Below are 18723 nucleotides of genomic sequence, written 5' to 3' on the forward strand. Positions count from 1 at the left end.
TGGAGTGGGTTGCCATTGTGTGTGTGTGTGTGTGTATATGACATATATATCATTTGATATATATATGACATATATATATATGGATGTGAGAGTTGGACTGTGAAGAAGGCTGAGCGCTGAAGAATTGATGCTTTTGAACTGTGGTGTTGAAGACTCTTGAGAGTCCCTTGGACTGCAAGGAGATCCAACCAGTCCATTCTGAAGGAGATCAGCCCTGGGATTTCTTTGGAAGGAATGATGCTAAAGCTGAAACTCCAGTACTTTGGCCACCTCATGCGAAGAGTTGACTCATTGGAAAAGACTCTGATGCTGGGAGGGATTGGGCGCAAGAGGAGAAGGGGACGACAGAGGATGAGATGGCTGGATGGCATCACTGACTCGATGGACATGAGTCTAAGTGAACTCCGGGAGTTGGTGAGGGACAGGGAGGCCTGGTGTGCTGCGATTCATGGGGTCACAAAGAGTCGGACACGACTGAGCAACTGATCTGATCTGATATATATATATATATATATTTTTAAATCCAGTCTCTGTAAATGGACATTTAGGTTGCTTCCGTGTCTTGGCTAATGTAAACAGTGCTGTTTGGACACTGGACTCCTGACTGTTCCAATCTCCAATTCTGGCCTCTCTATCCGACCCCAGTGACCACGTGACTACTCCTCCTGCATATCTAACAAGCATCTCAACCTTAACATGCCCCGAACAGAATGATCAGTTTACTTTTCCCAAACCTCATCTTCATCCATCTTAAAAATGGTTCCTTCATTCAACCAACTGCCCCAGACTAGGAGTCCTTGAGCCCTCTTGCTCTTTCACACACATATCCAATCCATCAGAAGCTCCCATGGCTCCACCTCCCAAAGCCCTCCCTAATCTGACCTCTTCTTCCCGGGTGGCCACTGCCTCCTAGCCCGGGCCACCACCATCTCTCCCAAAGACAACAACTGTAGCCTCCTAATTGGTCTCTGTGTTTCCACTCTGCACTGTCACACACCCGCCCCCAACCCACCCCAGCACACACATTTCATTTTCTGCAGCCAGTCCTTCTTAAAAAGCAACTTAAATCACTAGGGGATTCCCTAGTGGTCCAGTGGTTAGGACTCTGCACTTCCACTGCAGGGGTCCCGGGTTCAATTCCTGGTCAGGGATCTAGGATTCCACAGGCTGTGTGGTATGTCCAGAAAACAGAACAAAACAGCAACGACAAAAACAAATCAGATCATGGCAGCCGCTGCTTAAAACCACGCCACAATTTCCTATCACTCTGAGAATAAATGCCAGCTCCCTTCAGGAGTCAACATAGCCTGTGTGATCTGGTCCCATGATGACCTCTCTCTCCCCTTCCTTTCCTCCTCCCAACACACGACTCCAATTGCTGCTCCGTGATTCTGTGGAGCTCAAGGCCACCTCAGGACCTGGGCAACTGTCTGGCACATTCTGTCCCAGAGACCTGCAAGGCTGGCTCCTCCTTGTCTTCAAAGAGATGTTGCTGCTCTCCCTAAAGCAGGCCCCACCCCATCCAATCCCCTTTCTAGCCCATGGTCCTGTATTATTTTCTTCCTGTCTGTGACATGGTCTTGTTCATCAGCTTTCTAATTTATTTATTGTCTCCCCCACTCAAAGTTAGGGTTGCCCTGATGGCTCAAGTGGTAAAAAAAAAAATCTGCCTGCAAGCCAGGAGACCGAGCTTGATCCCTAGGTCAGGAAGATCCTTGCAGGAGGAAATGGCAACTCACTCCAGTATTCTTGCCTGGGAAATCCCGTGGGCAGAGGAGCCTGGTGCCAAACAATCCATGGGGTTGCAAAGAGTTGGCCATGACTGAGCATGCCCACACACACTCAAACTTAAGCTCCAGGGCTTCCCTGGTGGCTCAGTGGTAAAGAATCCGCCTGCCAATGCAGGAGACATGGGCTCAATCCCTGACCCAGGAAGACCCCACATATCGTGAAGCAACTATGCCCGTATGCTACAACTACAGAGTCTGTGCTTTAGAGCCTGGGAGCTGCAACTCCTGAAGCCCACACACCCTTGAGCCCACTGACCACAACGACAGAAGCCACCACAACTAGAGAGGAGCCCCTGCTTGCCACAACTGGAGAAAAGCCCTCGCCGCAACGAAGACCACAATTAAAAAGTAAATAAACCAGCTCTGAGACAGCAGAGGTGCTACCAGTCTCATCCAAGGGCCCAGCAAGCACCTGGCACACAGTTTTTGCTCGGCCATCATTTTGGAATTACAAACGAATCAACACAGCCACTCTTCTCCCCGGATAGCGCTGCTAACAATCCTCAGAGAACAAACCTGATCAGAAAAATGGCAGCCTGTTGGTTTCAACCCCAGACCGTGTTCCGTCTTGCTTTGCCTTCTGATCTACTCTTGGGATGTGAGATCGGAGACTCCCAGATGTGTCCATGTAGACTCATTTCCCCCCTTTTGCCTTCCTGAAAGCCGGGCAGGGAAGCTCTAACTAAATTCGTAGCTCACTGAGCTACTGTTCTGAAGGTTTCCGGAGCAATTTGGGATGAGAACCGTTAGACGACAGGAACCCGGCTTCAATCGTCCAGTTGCGGGATGGCAGGCTGCTATTTGCTGCCTGTCAGAAAAGTCGATTCTCAGAGCACCCTTTTACATGTTTATATGGATGTGTTCTCTGTTTAGCGGAGGCGCAGAGCAAGCGCGTGCTGTGAATTAATCAGGAAATAGCTACTGGAGAAGGACAGCCCGGGCAGCTTCCAGTGAGTAGTTCTGCAAAATTACCGCCGTGCAAACATCTGGAGAAGACACGCTGTCACTGAAAGAGGTGGGGGGAGGGGGTGGGGAGCACGCTTTTCAGTCCCACAGTCACGAGGTGGGTATCCTGGATCCCATCAGGAGATGCCTGGTCTCCACAATGGGCTCGCTGACCATCTGCGCACCATCTAGAGCCCCTCCTGATCTCAGCTCTCTCCAAGAAGCCTGGCCGAGGGACTTCCTTGGTGGTCCAAGGGTTAGGAATCCACCTTGCAATGCAGGGGACATGGGTTCAGTCCCTGGTTGGGGAGCTAAGCTCTTGCATGTCAAAACTAAGCCTGTGTGTTGCAACTACTAAGCTGATGGCCGCAACTAGGGAGCCTGTGGGCCACAACGAAAGATCCCACGTGAGGCAGTGAAGATCCTGCATGTCACAGCTAAGACCCAAGGCAGCCAAATAAATACATAAAATAAAAAGAAGCCTGGCTGAGTGGGGATAGAGAGTGGGGAGCAGGCTGGGGCAGGCTGTGACCACCAGTGCTCACAGGACTGGACAGGTAGGAGAGAGAAGGTTAGGTTTGAGGCCAGCGGGAGTGGTGGGGGTCCTGGGGAACTGAGAGGCTCATACCCCCTGCCTGATGCTGTTTAAATCTGCCAAAGTTCCAACACCCTCCAGGTCAAACAAGCCATATCTGTAGGTGAATCTGACCCAAGCAACACCAGGGTGGGATCCCGGGTGGGGAACAGCATCTGGAGATGCCAAGTGTGAAACATGAAAGCCACACACATTGTCCCATGCTGTCCTTCAAACAACTTCAGGGTGGGCATTAGGGCCCATCTGACAGATGAAGAAACTGAGGCTCAGCCTTCCTGAGGTCACACAGCTGGTGCACAGACAGCCACTCTCGCTGGCACCCCAATCTCCTACTGCCATCTCTCTCTGGGTCAAGCCAGACCTGGAGAAGGCCTTGGTCTCGGTTGTGCCTGCCTGGCCACTGGCAGAATCACTTGCTTTGGGTGCACTCTAAGCTCCTACTATTTTTCAATTAGTCCTCATGGACCAAGAGTCTCACACTCCCATCCTGACTCCTCCTCACTCCCCAGAGGCAATCGAAGTGGGTGCTGGCGGGGGGGAGGGGGCGTGCCCACGCTCCTGTCCTTGCAGACTTTTCCTATGTATTTATGTACATATTGATGCAGCCATCACAGCTCAAGCACGTGGTCGGAAGCCATCTGAGATACACTTCTGAGTCGTGGGGAAGACGGGGTTGAGATTTTGCAGGTCTGTACTCGTCGGCATCCCCTCAGTGAAGCTCTGGACGAAGGGTGCCTTTGGGAATAAATCCAGGGGAAAATTCTCTTGTTGCTAAAGAACGAGCCTGCTTCCTCCTTCCAACTAGAGGGCTCTAGTCCTATTTCCTCCTTTGCCTTGGCTTCCAAGAATTCCAGGTGAAATTCCGTTCTGCGGATGACCTCACCCTCGAGAATCATTTGTGTGTGTGTGTGTGTGTGTGTGTGTACTTGTCCCTTGGTGCTCACATTTTCTTCCTCGTTTAACTAGAGTTATTGCTATGCCCTTTGTTGATGCTGCCTCAAACCCCTTTTGCAATGCATCTTCAAAAGGACACTGAAACTCTGTGACTGGCACGTGGTGGAGGGGAGCACCGTTCCTTGTCCAAAAAAGGGCTTTACCCTTCTTTCCAGCTGCCCAGAACCAATCACGCTGGAACTGTAATGCATTTGAACCCAACAATATTAATATCATTTTGATCTAAGTGATTGAATTGACTCAGTAAGGCCACATCCCTCCTTGGCCCTGGGGTCGAATGACATGTCTCTTCCAATGAGCACACGAATTGCTCAGGGAAGATTGATGGCGGATTGGTTTCATCATGACAACAAGCCTAGCAGAGGCGGGGGCTCTTGTGCTCACAACACACTTTGCCTAGAGACTGATACCTGGCCCTGGGCACAGGCAGCAAAGCCGGAAGGAAATCATTTGGAGCAGAGCGTTGGCTAGGCCCACTTGCTGGATGCCAGGGAGGGTCCACTGCCGGGGTCTGCCACCTCTGGGATCTAATGCCTGATGATCTGAGGTGGAGCTGATGTTAATAATAATAGAAATAAAGTGCACAATACCTGTAATGAGTTTGAATCATCCTGAAACCTAGCCCCACCCCCCGACCCCCAGTCTGTGGAAAAACTGTTTTCCAGGAAACTGGTCCCTGGTGCCAAAAAGGTTGGAGACTGCAGCTTTAAGGCAAAGCCTTCACTGGTATGGGGGCACAAGTGGAGCCAAGCCAGCTGTGTGCCGCTGGACCTCACTCGTGCACAGCCCAGGCAGCCCCCCAGACAGCTGTTCTGTCTCCTGCTGGGCGCCCGGGCTGGCCCCGATGCACAGGGAGAAGACGAGCTTCCATCCTTCACCGCTCTCTTTGCCCAGGAGTGCTGGGTCCCGAACAGAAGGGGCCAAGGGGCTGAGGGATGATTGCGAGGCTTTCTGGGGATGGGGGCCTTTGGGGGGTGAGCCGCTGCCCCCAGACAGCCATCATGCAGGCTTCAGGACCCGGCTCGGGAGCTGACTCCTCTGGGAAGCCCCTGGCCTTCCCCACCTGCCCCGCCTGCCTCCTTAGGTTGGGTCGAGGGTCCTCCTCTGGGCTCAGAGCTGAGTGTGCACCGGGACCCCCGCGCCAATGACCTTGTGGGCCCACAGGCAAACCTGTCCTCGCCTGGATGGAGGCCTTTGAGGACGGGGAAACGGGCCTATTCCTATCTATCTTAAGACCGGGCTCTGAGAACTAAAGCTGCTCCCTCCTGGAGCACCTGAACTAGAATGCTTTATTGGGGATGAGATCTCAATGACCTTTCGTCTGTCCCTTGGGAGGAAGACCGATGAAAACCCTTCTTTGTGACACAGTAACTTGATGAAGATGGTGGGGCATGTGACACTTTACAAGCTGCAGATAACCTACTACAAGCCAGGCTGGGAGCCAATGACTGACCCCTTCCCCCGCCCCCGCCCAAAGTCACAGAGGAGGAAGGACGGGGATGGGATGTGACAGATGGGGTCACTAACTGGAGCCCCTGTGGCTGACCCTGGGCTGGTTCGGCCCACAGAGGAGTTAAATGTTCAGAACCAGCTGATGCTGTCCAAAAACTGAGAGTGTTCACATAACAATGTGCATTTTTGGCTTCTCTTAAAAATTTAGGCCATCTGGCAGGATGGAGCCAGTGCAGGGATAGCTGCCCTAGGCAGGTCCTGGCTCACCGGGGACCACAGTGCCCCTCTATTGAAAGGCAGGGCCAGGTGATGGGCACCAGACTGCCTGGGAGTCATGTGACCACCAGCAAGCTGTTCTGCGCCTCAGTTTCCCCATCTGTAGGATAGAGCTGACCACCATAGTACTCATCTCACTGCAGTTTGGAATAAATGAGCTGATGTATGTAAAGTCCTTTGAATGCCGCCTGGCACATTATACACGCTCAAGAAGCTGCCATCTTTGTCTTGTACCCAACCTACTGCCTGGACGGCTATACCCGCTGACACTGGCTGCTCAGGGGTAGGGTGGCCAGAGACCCCCTGCTTCCCTAAGGCTGGGTGCAGTGACCCCCTGTTCCTGCCGCAGGTTGGCAGCAGGTTCAGGAGAACCCCATTCATTCTAGGATGGGGCCTAGAATTACTCTCGCTAACTTAGGTCAATACTCCTTGAGTTGGGATTAATAGATACATACTACTATATAAGGGCTTCTCTGATAGCTCAGTTGGTAAAGAATCTTCCTGCAATGCAGGAGACCCTGATTCGATTCCTGGGTTGGGAAGAATCTGATGGAGAAGGGATAGGCTACCCACTCCAGTATTCTTGGGCTGCCCTTGTGGCTCAGCTGGTAAAGAATAGGCCTGTAAGGTGGGAGACTTGGGTTCAATCCTTTGGTTGGGAAGATCCCCTGGAGAAAGGAGAGGCTACCCACTCCAGTATTCTGGCCTGGAGAATTCCATGGACTGTATAGCCCAGGGGTCCCAAAGAGTCAAGACACATCTTTCAGTTTCACATAAAATAGATAACCAACAATGACCTTCTGTTGGTTATGGGTAATGATACTCGATATTTTGCAATAACCTTTAAGGGGAAAGAATGTGAAAAGGAATCTATCTATTTATCTATCTATATGTGTGTGTGTGCATATATGTATGGATATATGTATGTATCCATATACATGTGTGCGTATTCAGTCACTCAGTCGTGTCCGACTCTTTGCAAACCCAAGGACTCCAGCCCACCAGGCTCCTCTGTCCATGAAAATTTCCAGGCAAGAATCTTGGAGCGGGTTGCCATTTCCTACTCCAGGGGATCTTCCGGAGCCAGCAATCAAACCCAAGTCTCTGTGTCTCCTGAACTGGCAGATTCTTTACCACTAGTAGCACTTGGGAAGCCCATCTATATATACTCATACATAATACATACACACACACACATATATATTAATACATAACTGAATCACTTTGTTGTACACCTGAAATGAACACAATATTGTAAATCAACTATATTTTAATTAAAAAAAAAAAAAGATTCCCCTTGATCTGGGCTCGGGCCCTAGCTGGCAATTCTTACAGTTTTATCCAACCCAGCATGGACCACACGGGGGCCTCTCAGGATCCTGGCCTGTGTGACACACAAAAGAGGAAAGCGGGGCTCCTCTCCTTGAGAAGTTCACAAAAGCCTAAATAATTAGGGGTCACAGACTCAAATGCTTACAGCACCGCCCACGTTGGGGGACAGGAACCGGGAAGCCCCTGCCTACAAGTCTAGAGGCTGCAGGAGTCACTGGGCTCCAGCCGGCGGACATTACAGAGGGAATACCACCACTCATCAGAAGCCAGCTTTCCACGTTGTCAAATGTTTCACAAGCTGTGCAATGTCGTGAGCGCCAAATGGAGCACTCCTGTAGGATACATTTGGCCAGGGGCACCTGTTTGTCTGAGACATGGGAGGCTCAGGAAACTGACAGATACCCTAGGGAAGCACGAAATCTGGTGCCCAGAAGGGGCGGCTGAGACCACCAGCAGGGGCCTGGGGCAGGCTGGGGGTGTGCGGGAGGCTGGTGGGTGAAGAGGGACTTAAGTAGAACTTCAAAGTTTCCAAAGACAAGGTTTGTAATAAGACTGGCTACGCATTCCACGTGCTGGGCAGGGCAGGAGCAAAGTCACAGAGGAGAGAAGAGTTCCCCGGGGACCAGAGGGGATGGAGTTTCCGTAAGGATGGACGCACCAGAGAGCCCGCTTTCTGAGAGCGGAGGAGGCACATTTGTGCAGGGCCCACGGAAACATGTCAAGTGGGAGGGGTGGTGTGGTGTCAGGACCACGGTGCCACTGTGTCGGGGACACGCATGAGAGTGATGGCGACTGCCGCACCCCGACTCAGCTCCATCAAAGCTCCCAGGAGTGGATGTGACCTGATGTCACCAGATCTTCTAGTTAAAGGTCCCTATTTTTCATGGAAACTCACCAATTTTTAAATGTTAGTAATTAAAAAAAAAAAAGCAGAGACATTACTTTACCAACAAAGGTCCGTCCAGTCAAAGCTATGGTTTTTCCAGTAGTCACCTAGGGATGTGAAAGTTGGACCAGAAAGAAGGCTGAGCACCAAAGAATTGATGCTTTTCAACTGTGGTGTTGGGGAAGACTCTTGAGAGTCCCCTGGACAGCAAGGAGATCAAACCAGTCAATCTTAAAGGAAATCAATCCTGAAGATCCATTGAAAGGACTGATGCTGAAGCTGAAGCTCCAATCCTTTGACCACCTGATGCAAAGAACTGACTCATTGGAAAAGACCCTAATGCTGGGAAAGATTGAAAACAGGAAGAGAAGGGGATGACAGAGGATGAGATGGTTGGATGGCGTCACCAACTCGATGGACATGAGTTTGAAGAAAGTGCTGGGAGTTGGTGATGGACAGGGAAGCCTAACATGCTGCAGTCCATGGGGTTGCAAAGAGTCAGAGATGACTGAGTGAACTGAACTGAACTGAATTGATTCAAAAAACTTTGGGGACTTCCCTGGTGGTCCTGTGGGCTTCCCTGATAGCTCAGTTGGTAAAGAATCAGCCTGCAATACAAGAGACCCCAGTTTGATTCCTGGGTCAGGAGGATCCCCTGGAGAAGGGATAGGTTACCCCCTCCAGTATTCTTGGGCTTCCCTTGTGGCTCAGCTGGTAAAGAATCTGCCTGCAATGTGGGAGACCTGGGTTTGATCCCTGAGTTTGGAAGATCCCCTGGAGAAGGGAAAGGCTACCCACTCCAGTTTTGTGGCCTGGAGAATTCCATGGACTGTATAGTCCATGGGGTCACAAAGAATCGGATATGACTGAGGGACTTTCACTTTCACTGGTGGTCCTGTGGTTGAGAGTCTGCATTCCAACGCAGGGGATGTGGGTTCAATCCCTGGTCGATCCCACAGGCTGCAGGGCAACTAAGCCTGCATACTACAGCTGGAGAGAAGCCCAAGCGCCTCAACTCAGACTCAATGCATCCAAATAAATAAATAATTTAAAACACACACACACACACATAAAACCCAAAGAATTTTGAAAACACAGTGTGAGCCAGCTGCAATCTGTGAGCTGCCTTTGGTCCACCGGGGCACAGCCTCTTCCCAGGATGTCTGGGGCAGCACATGCTGGCCGGGGACTGTGGTCACTCCCCTGAAGCACTCTGTAGCAGCTAGGCCCTCAGCTCACCCCCGCCACTGTCCTGGTCCCACCGAACTGTGGTTTGCAGGGGTCCCCCTGGGCCCACCTGCCTGGGCAAGAGCTCACAGGGGCAGACAGCATGTCTGATTCCTGGCCCCAGCACAATGTCTGGGGCGATCGATATGGCTCTGCCGATGAGACAGAGGGACCGAGCAGATGAGTGAGCCGAGAGGGAGATGGAGGAGACAGCAGGCAGCAGGGGAAGGAGGAGTTGGACTTGGAAGGAGGCAGATTAGGGCAGTGGAAACGGTAGGACCTAAAGATGACTGGCAGGGAGGGGCACAGGGGGAGCGGAGGATTCAAAGGTGGGAGTCAAGTGCTGCTGCAGACAGCAAAAGGAAGCAGAGCCTGGAGTGGGGCTGAGGGGTCTGGGGTTGGGGTACCAAAGCAAGGGCTTCAGTACACGGCCAGGCAGAAATGCCGAAGAAAAGCATCTCGTGGCCAGGAGAGAAGCTTGGTTCAGAAATTAAGCCTTGGGGTAGGTTTAGATCTGGGAGCTGATGAGTATGTTCACCGGCAGGTGACTTCCACGATCTTAGAGGGAAAGAAAAGGACCTAGTCTGGGTCTCATTTTGTACTTTCCCTGGTGATTTTCCCTCCTTAGCCAGCACCTCAATTTTTCATTGGGAATCCACCCTTCCCTTGACCTTACTTCATGTGGATAATGTAGGCCTCGCTCCAACTCGCAACCCAGGCCTGGCCAGGGGTCATAGACCTGGGGCTTTCTGCAAGCACTCCTGAAATCAAGAGCAATGTCAACGGGGCCACCACTTGGAACCGGAGAATGATGCCAACACAGAGGGAGGAGATTCCTGATGGCATCATGTGAACTCCTGGATCCTGCCATGCCTGAAGGCGGCCAACTCATACTGTCCTATAACATGGGCCAAAGAACGCCTTTTTGTCCTTAAGCTGGATTTAATTGGGTTTTCTTGTCTTTTGTTACCAAAAGAATCCTGGCTGATAACACTAGTGTTGGGACTGAGAATTTTAATCAACAGATTCAGCTACTAAGTCAGTCCTGGCCAAGGCAGGCAGGAGGTGGGAGAGGAGAGCTCTACCCTCTAGGGGGTCTGGGATTTGTCTTGCTGCCCTAGGCTGGCCCCTGCACATGGGTGAACAGCCCTCTCTGCTTAGACACCTGTCTTGTCCCAGAAGCAGCTCGTCCCCTGGTCTGTGCAGTACAGAGATACAGGCCTCAGCTTCTACCCCTGTTCTGCATCTGTATTCTCATTCCTGCTGGGAGTACAGTTTGCCTCTGAATTCCAACCTTCTGGTTGGAGCCTGAACACCTTGTGGGGCCCCCTCTCTCAAGGTGGAATTCTCTGCTCACCTCTCTGTCCTCTGCTGGCTGGGGGCCTGCTTCAAACCTGAGCTTCCTGGACCTCTCAAGGTGACCATGCCTTACCTTCCCGAGCATGGACTCTGCACACAGGCTTTAGAGGCTGCAGCTCACCCACCAGACAGCACCCTCTAGCAGTTGACAGTGGCCCAGACCAAGCCCAAGGTCAACACCTAAGGAAGGCGCTTGCATCTGGGTCAGTGCCCTTCCTCCCAGCCACCCTATTAAGATGCCATCATGGTCCCCAAGGGCTTCCCAGATGGCACTAGTGGTAAAGAACCTGCCTGCCAATGCAGGAGACTTAAGAGATGCAGGTTCAATCCCTGGGTCGGGAAGATTCCCTGGAGAAGGGCATGGCAACCCACTCCCGTATTCTTGCCTGAAGAATCTCATGGGCAGAGGAGTCTGGTGGGCTACAGTCCATGGGGTTGCAAGGAGTCAGACATGATGAAGTGACTTAGCGTGCACACACACGAATGCTCGCCAGGCCTGAGGGTGCTCCCCAGGCCAGAGGTGCCCAGACCCTACCATGTGGCGGAGCCATCAGGCTACACTGACTCAGTTGCCCAAACGAAGGTCACATCTTTGACTTCAAAGCCATTGCCATGTTTGGCCTTGGTTTGTATCCTGATCCAAACGAATCAACTGTTGGGACTTCCTTGGTGTCCAGTGGTTAAGACTCCACCCTTCTACTGCCCTGGTGGCTCAGGTGGTAAAGAATCCGCCTGCAATGCAGGAGACCTGGGTTCGATACCTGGGTCAGGAAGAATGCCCTAGAGAAGAGAACGGCTATACCAACTCCAGTATTCTTGCCTGGAGAATTCCACGGACAGAGGAACCTGACAGGCTATAGTCCTTGGGGCTGCAAAGAGTCAGACATGCCTGAGCGACTAAGACTCTTCCACAGCAGGGGCCGAGGGTTCGATCCCTGGTCAGGGAACTAAGATCCTGCATGCCACATGGTGTGGCCAAATTAACTATTAAAAATTAGGCAGTTAGGGATATTTGAATGTGGACTGGGTACTGAAGCATAATAATGAATGATTGTCAGATATGATAGCAGCATCGGGATGATATAAAAACAAACTTCTTATCTGTTAGAGATGCACGCAAAAAATTATGAGTGAAATGATATGATACCTACAATTTCTTTTTAAATGTTAGGGGAAGAGAGGAAACAAAAATGGCAGAATGTAGATAACTATTGAAGCTGGAGAAGGGTACATAGGTTGTTAATGAACTAATCTCTTCACTTGTGTTCATTTGAAAATCCATCCCTTCCCCACCATGAAAGGCCTTTCTGAAAATACAAGTATTGCCCTGGGATGAATTGAATCTATCCATGGTGCATTCCCGGAGAAGGCAATGGCACCCCACTCCAGTACTCTTGCCTGGAAAATCCCATGGACGGAGGAGCCTGGTAGGCTGCAGTCCATGGGGTCATTAAGAGTCGGACACGACTGAGCGACTTCTCTTTCAGTTTTCGCTTTCATGCATTGGAGATGGAAATGGCAACCCACTCCAGTGTTCTTGCCTGGAGAATCCCAGGGATGGGGCAGCCTGGTGGGCTGCCGTCTATGGGGTCGCACAGAGTCAGACATGACTGAAGCAACTTAGCAGCAGCAGCAGCATGGTGCATTCCAGAAGCACTGAGACCCTCATCCAAGCCACCAAGCTAGACTGTGGAGGCCCCAAAACGCCTCTTCTTGGGGCTCCCCCTTCCCTCTGACCCCTTCTCCAAAAAGCATCCAGAATGATCTTTTAAATTCCTCAATCAGATTGTGTCACCCCAAACCCTCCCATAATGATGCCAAGAGCTGATCTTTGTATAGAGTTCATGAAGGCCAGGATTCACGAGCACTTCATATGTCTTAACTGAACAATAATCACCCCCCATTTTACAGATGAGGAAACTGAGTCAGAGAGGTGCAGAACAACACCCCCAAGGTCACAGAGCTAGGACGAGGAGAAGCCAGGGTTTGCCCCAGCCAAGCTGACTCTGACCCTCTCCCTATTCTGCCTTCAGACCAGTGAGGTCTACATGCCCTGGTTCCCACCCACCCCTGAGCCAGGGTTTGCCCCAGCCAAGCTGGCTCTGACCCTCTCCCTCTTCTGCCTTCAGACCAGTGAGGTCTACATGACCTGGTTCCCACCCACCCCTGGGGGCCTCCCCTTACACTTTCCTTTGTTCACCAGCTCAGTCTCTGCCTAAACTAGCTGTTCCTGCCTCAGAGCCTTTATTCTTGCTATGCCCCCTGCCAAGAATTCCCTTCCCACTTACGTCCCCACGGCTACTCCTTCTCAACATTCAGGTCAGGGATGCCTTTGATCACCTGTCCAGCGCAGCCCTGCTTCATTCTCCCCTTGTCCCTCTCCAGTGCCAGATGTCATCATCTTCAGAACACTTAGCATTACTGGAGATGACACTAGTCATTTGTGCCCTCGTTTCTTGTTCCCTTCCTCATGAGAAGGGAGAGGACTGTATGAACAGGGCCTTGTCTATTTGTTCAACATGGCTCCCTGAGCACCAAGTCTTGTGTGGTCCAATACATGGTCACCAGCCACATGTGGCACTTACATTAGTATTAAAATGAAATATATTGTAAAATGGTGGTCTGTAAGTTACAGGAGCCACAATTCAAGGTCTCAGTGGCCACCTGGGGCTGAGAACTTGAATTGTTCTCACTGGACAGGGCAGAGAGAACATGTTAAGATCACTGCAGAAAGTTCTATTGGGCAGTACTGGCCTGGTTGACCACGACAAGTCACAGAAACATACCACTGTCACTCACTCATTCATTCATTCAAAAGCTATTTAATTAGCACCATTTCCATGTGTAACATATACCACTGGGTCCTGCTTCTCTTGCTGGTGTGACCAGGCTGGAGGCAGAACCTGTGTGGTGATGCTGTTGGCAAAAATGGTGATGACTTGCCTGTTTTCACTCAAGGGTGGTACCACGTAGCAGATTAATATGCTTGTTATTAATATATAGGAAAACAGATGGACTGTGGGGAACGGCTGAAAGTCCACTTTTTGGATGAGTTATAACATCCTAGGAGAGACTATTGATTCTTTTCTCCTAGCAGATGCTGCTCTGCAGGGGAAGCCGTGCAGAGAAAAACCGCAGGGAAACCCACAGACCCCATCTTCCCATCCCACCTCCGCCCCTTACTCCTCACTAGCGGGGCCAGTCATTTAATCTGGGGAAGCATCACAAAATGTGAAAACCTATTATCACGTCCTCTTCCTGAGCCCAAGACAAACCTCGATGATCAATCACGTGCACTAATCAATCCTGGATGCACCAGGAGGAAAGTTCCAGATCCTTCTCAACAGCACTCCAGGCAGGCATTCCCAAGCAGAGCCAACAAAAGAAACGCCAGTCTATTTGCTCCCTGGGATCTCTTTATTCTAAGTCCCAGCTTCATCTACAAGGTGGGGCCTGACAACGTCCACGTGTAGGATGGGTTGGATAGGTTAATTGAGATGATGCATTTCATCATCAGGCATCAAATGTTTACCGAGTAGGCTTCCTGGTGGCTCAGTGGTAAAGAATCCGCATGTCAATACAGGAGACACAGGTTCGATCCCTGATCCGGGAAGATCCCACATGCTGTGGAGCAACTAAATCCCGAGCACCACAATTACTGAGCCTGTGCGCTAAGAGCCCGGGAGCCGCAACTACCGAAACCCATGAGCCCCAGAGTCCGTGCTCTGCATCAAGAGAAGCCACTGCAATGAGAAGCCAGTGCACCCCAGCTAGAGAGTAGACCCCACTCGCCGCAACTAGAGAAAACCTGTGCAGCAACGAGGACCCAGCAGAGTCAAAAATAAATAAATAAGTAAATAAAATTATTTAAGAAAAAAATGTTTATGGAGCCCCTACTCGGGGCCTCACGCCTGCCCGATGTGCGCTGTGCTGGGTAAAACGGCAGCCGTGATGAGTACCCACATCTGCGGGCTGCCCTGTGCGGCTGCGTGAACAGATGCTGGCTTCTGAGTCCTTACCCTGCCCGAAGTCCTCTACTCCCGGCCGGCTCCGAATCCCCGCATTACCTAACGAGGGTGAAGGAGCCCATCCAAGTTAGCCCAAGGATTTAAACAGGCAGCAGATCTTCCAATAAGAGACTCCTATTCTTCCAGCACCTTCTTTTCTTATGCTCTAAATAAGCCTTGGTTGGATTAGTGCCTCGCGTTGAACTTTGCTTCCTCAGATTCCCAGACACAAAACACCCGTCTTAACAAGCCGTGTCTACCGGGCTGAGCTATATTTCCTATAAACTCTCATTTTATCTCCTCTAAAACACACAGTAATAGCATTCTCTGGAGAATATTAAATCAAACCAACCTGCAGCTGCATTTGTTTGTGCTTTCTGCCCCCGGAAAATGCTGGCAACAGATGGGTGTGCGTTACGTAAATGGTGGCCCTGCCGGGGCCTGCGGTCCTGCACGCGCTGCTCTGTGTCGGAACACCCGGAGTCTCTGATCCCCGGAGCCGGCCGCCCCCCAGAGCGCCCGCCACAACGCCCCGACGTCCTGGCCCTCTTTTCTATTCTTGGCACACAGGGAAGGCCGAGTGCAGGTTAAGGAAGAAAGGCAGGCTGCGGCCAAAAGAGATGAAGCTTATCTCCTTTGTAATCCAGCACATCAAAATCCGCTTTTCTTGGCCTGAGCTGTATAGTCAATGACAGGGCCGGGCTACAGGGCACAGGCTTGAGCAGTCAGTGCTGTTTCATTACTTATTCCAGAAGATGCTGATGACCGCCTGCCAGGAAGTGTTGGGTGGCCGGGAGGCCCCGGCCTGAGATGCTGGGAGCCCACTACTCGGGGCTGGGGCTCCCTCCCGGGCCTGGAGGCCAGCCCCCTGCACACCCTGGGTCAAAGCTGACCATGGGGGTGGGGAGAGGAGACTGGTAGGCCCACAGCAACCTCCTCACTTATCCAGTGGTTTGGACTGTTTCTCAAATTTAAACTTAAGGCATTTGTTTTTTTAAAAAACCATAAATCAGAGAAAGCTTTTTGTTACTTCACTGAGGAGTGTCGTGTGTCAACAAGAGCTGGCTGGGACTGTGTCTGCCACATTAGCACCTAGATCCCCAGAGCCTAGCAGATGTTTATCTGGGAGCTGGAGGGATGGCTCAGTGGTAAAGAATCCACCTGGAGATGTGGATTCCATCCCTGGAGGGAGAAGATCCCCTGTAGGATGAGATGGCAACCCACTCCAGTATTCTTGCCTGGAAAATCCCGTAGACAGAGGAGCCTGGAGGGGCTAGTCCACGGGGTCACAAAGAGTCAGACACAACTGAAGCAACTGAACACGTGTGGAGGGACGGCTGGGTGAGTGAGTGGGTAGAGAACCAGCAGGAAGAGGTGCAGGAGGGGAGGGGAGGGCGGGAAAGAGGCACGAGGCTCGGGGTCTCCTGCTTGGCCTCTAACCTGCAGTGTGACCTGGGGAAGGCATCCTAACCTCTTCTGCTCTAGGTCACTCGTCTGGATCTCAAGGAGGATGAGACAACTGCTTATGGGCTCTTAGGGGAATGAACTCATTCATTCATTAGCTAGCCATGTTCTTCTACTTGGAGTAGAACAGTGGTGAAGTCTCAGGCCCTGCTCGGAAGATGCCCCGGGTGATAGGGAGGCCGGTGCGCATCCTGGTCTAGGGTGATGGAACTAGTTTACGTGGTACAGAAGTGCACAAGGGTTGGTCAGGTGAGCGCCCTGGAGAAAGTGAGGCCTGGGTCTTCCAGGAATATGAGGCATAGACAAGCACCTGGAGTTGAGTGAGATGGGAGGGGCCAGGGACTAAAGTTGTGCCTACAAGGAAGGCTGGTGGAGAGCCCCAAGAGCAGCTGGCACTCTGGAGCGGGGCGTGAACAAGGGGCAGGTGCTGAGAGAGAGGCAGGCCTGACACACGGGGATTAGGGGGCCCTGATGTCACACTCAGAGGTCTGACCTGGATTCTCTGGATCAAGGGAAGCCTTTGAAGTTTGAGCATTGGAAGGACTGATGCTGAAGCTGAAGCTCCAATACTTTGGCCACCTGATGCGAAGAGCTGACTCATTTGAAAAGACCCTGATGCTGGGAAAGATTGAAGGGAGGAGGAGAAGGGGATGACAGAGGATGAGATGGCTGGATGTCATCACTGACTCAATGGACGTGAGTTTGAGGAAGCTCCAGGAATTGGTGATGGACAGGGAAGGCTGGTGTGCCGCAGTCCATGGGGTCGCAAAGAGTCAGACACTACTGAGCGACTGAACTGACTGAAGTTGAGGGCTTGAAACCACAGTCATGATCAGACCTCCCAGGGGCTACTGGAGACAAACCAGAGGCCTGGGCCTGGGATCAGGGAGAGCGGTTAGGAGGCTATACTTTTCCACACCTCTTTTCGCCAAGCATCTGCCTCCACCTGGAGATGCTTTCCCTTGTCTGCCTAGCTCAGGGCTTCTCTTCCCACTAGAGCTCAGGTGTGCTCTCCCTTCATACCTTCCCTGACCTCTTCCAGCTCGAGGTGGACACCCTCCTCCTCGAGGGTGCAAGCTGGGAACAGCCAGCTCTGGCTCAAAGATGAATTTGGTTTGCACTATATGGTGGTTTCATCTTCCCAGGTAGCACGGTGGTAAAGAATCTGCCTGCCAATGCAGGAGACTCAGATTTGATCCCTGGGCTGGGAAGATCCCTCGGAGAAGGAAATGCAATCTGCTCCAGTATTCTTGCCTGGAAAATGGACAGAGGAGTCTGGTGGTCGCAAAGAGTGGGCCATGACTGAGCATGCACCGATAGGGTAGTTTCAGCAGAATTTAAGTTAGCTACTGACATTTGCAAACAAAATAGCTCAACTCAGATTTCCAGCTCCCTGGGAATGTTCGGAAGATCTAGCAGCACTGGCTGGCATTGCTCCATAGCAAACATTAGTTAAAACTGAAAAATGGCCTGCCGTTTAACTGGGCCACGTGTTGGCCAGTCTGCTGCACTCCCCACCAGGCCCCAGTGTCTCCCTAACAAGACTGAGGCTGAGAATTGGTCTCCATTTATCATCTCACTTATACTATTGATTCCCTTATAGCCACTTATAAAGGAAGGTAGAATAGTTCATGCCCCCTTTTCTATCAAAAGAAGGGAAACCATGTCCTGTCCCTCCTCACCAACTGAGTTCCCTGCAGAGTCCCTGAGGTTTCTGTTTGAAACCCATGGCACTCTGGGTTCAGCTTGATCAAGGTCTTCATCACACTGTCTCATTCATCTACATCACTTGTCTGCCGGCTCTTAGACAGGGGATACCCCTTGTCTAAGGCATAGACCGTGTCTTTATATCAGTGTCTTCAGAATCGATCATGAAACCTGATGGTACCTAGGATGTGCTCAAGAACCAGTATTCAGTGAAGGAATAAATGCAAATGAATACGTGGGAAATAGCTTAGAGAAAGCAAGAATGAGGACCTGGGTGGGGGTAGTGTTGTGAGGGTAGGAAGAAGGGGAGGGGCTCTGAAATCAGAGAGGCCCAAGAGCACAGACCTGAAGAATGGCTGTTTGGAGTGGGGCGCACACAGCAGGAGCACTGGCGCACCTCGGAACCGGCCGCACACACAGAATCTTGGGCCCACCTTAGACTTGCTGGATTGTTGTTTTTCAGTCACCAAGTCATATCCGACTCTTTGTGACCCCATGGACTGTAGCACGCCAGGCCTCCCTTTCCCTCACTGTCTCTCGGACTTCACACAAGTTCATGTCCATTGAATCAGTGATGCCATCCAACCATCTCATTAGAACCTGTATTTAATCAATATCCCAAGGGAGTCATTGCGGATTATGGTTTGAGAAGCGCTGGCGAAGCAAATGGGCCTGGAGTCCAATTGCGGGGTTCAAATTCTCACTGTGACACTCACTGGCTGTGTGACT

The 18723-nt window shown here is 51.4% G+C and overlaps 1 protein-coding gene and 1 non-coding gene across 2 annotated transcripts in view; one reads left to right on the forward strand and one right to left on the reverse strand.

Moving 5' to 3' along the window:
• KATNIP (katanin interacting protein) overlaps positions 1-18723 on the reverse strand; it is a 229622-nt gene that overhangs the window by 51079 nt on the left and 159820 nt on the right. The window lies entirely within an intron of this gene.
• Positions 1080-1152, forward strand: TRNAG-UCC (transfer RNA glycine (anticodon UCC)). Its single transcript has one exon. It is a non-coding gene; the product is annotated as a tRNA-Gly (tRNA).

This window comes from Bos mutus, chromosome 25, assembly GCF_027580195.1.
Source record: "Bos mutus isolate GX-2022 chromosome 25, NWIPB_WYAK_1.1, whole genome shotgun sequence".
Classification (NCBI taxonomy): Eukaryota; Metazoa; Chordata; class Mammalia; order Artiodactyla; family Bovidae; genus Bos; species Bos mutus.